Here is a 593-nt window from a genome sequence, read left to right as displayed (position 1 = left end):
CCCCACAACCAGACCCACAAAAAAAAAAAAAAAGAGAGATGGATTTGACTGGAAAACATTGTATGCATGTATGGAAATGTCATAGTGAATGGCTCCTTTCTTGAACAACTAATGTATGTTAAAAAAAATCACTAAATTTTTTTCCATTCTTATTTCTCCATTTCATGTAAAACAAAATTCCATACCCCCTTTTTATCCTGCTTGCAAGACCAGGTATTAAATGTAATAAAGATTTCATGAAACATTAGACCACTGAGTAGTGAGGACCCAGTTCCAACAAATGAGATATTACTATGTCATCCATCAGTTCATTTCACTGGCATTGTTTTTGGCTGATACAAAGACAACTTGTATCAGTAGAAAATGAAAAACTGTTCACTATGTGTTTCTCAAGATTGCTTGTTAAGTATTTTCTTCCCATTCTCAATATCAAAAATCAGAGCACACCCAATAGGAATTCTTTTCTTATTTGCAGGTGAAAATTTCTTTTTATTCCCATGTCTACCTTGATTGTTAGTACTTCAGTAGTCATTCTGACATCTTTTAGTATAGGCTAGTCCATCATCCTGTCTTTGGATATATGATGTATTTTA

This window comes from Dipodomys ordii, unplaced genomic scaffold (assembly GCF_000151885.1).
Source record: "Dipodomys ordii isolate 6190 unplaced genomic scaffold, Dord_2.0 Scaffold72, whole genome shotgun sequence".
Classification (NCBI taxonomy): domain Eukaryota; kingdom Metazoa; phylum Chordata; class Mammalia; order Rodentia; family Heteromyidae; genus Dipodomys; species Dipodomys ordii.
The sequence above is the reverse complement of the archived record's forward strand: the minus strand, read 5'-3'. Positions refer to the sequence as shown.